Source organism: Etheostoma spectabile, chromosome 22 (assembly GCF_008692095.1).
Source record: "Etheostoma spectabile isolate EspeVRDwgs_2016 chromosome 22, UIUC_Espe_1.0, whole genome shotgun sequence".
NCBI lineage: Eukaryota > Metazoa > Chordata > Actinopteri > Perciformes > Percidae > Etheostoma > Etheostoma spectabile.
The window spans coordinates 17,688,339-17,688,885 of record NC_045754.1 but is presented as its reverse complement, the minus strand read 5'-3'; the positions used below and the strand labels follow the sequence as shown (position 1 = coordinate 17,688,885).

General features: G+C 35.6%; 1 pseudogene; it reads right to left on the bottom strand.

The window, feature by feature from the left end:
- The window catches only part of LOC116672525 (Schwann cell myelin protein-like), a 25,515-nt pseudogene extending 25,213 nt beyond the window's left edge, over positions 1–302 (bottom strand).
- Between the last annotated feature and the right edge of the window lie 245 nt (positions 303–547).

The window sequence follows — 547 nt, the reverse complement described above, 5'->3', positions numbered from 1 at the left end:
GTGATCAATCAACATCTTCAGAGGTCAAATCTAAATAATTCCACAAAATGCAAACTCTCACTTCTCATGGTTCAGTAAAAGGACAACATAATATTACTCTTGGCTAAAAAACTAAATCAGTCAAACAAAAAGATTGTCTTACCGAACAAGCCCAATTTAAAACAGGGAGCAGCAACGAGGTCCTTCGTGGATGTTTCCACAGTGAATGAGGTCTAGTGTGGAACTTCCCTGTTCAGCGGTTGTAACTTAAAAAGAGGTTAACTTCCCATGTTACATGACTACAGAGCAACTACCAAATATCATCTGAGTTAAATGTCTTACAGTAAATATAAGAGTCAGGAAGGTTTCACCTTTACTGCTCATATCCAGTGTGTGCCTGTCTGCTGTCTTCTATATGTGGAATAATACACAGGTTAATTTGCTCTCCATGTAGAAATATGCATTTTTATTAAGAAACACTTCAATTAAACTAGAATTCACAGCCGATTGCATGCATCAAATGAGTCAATCTAATGGAAACGTTTTACTGAAAAAAACATTTTATTAA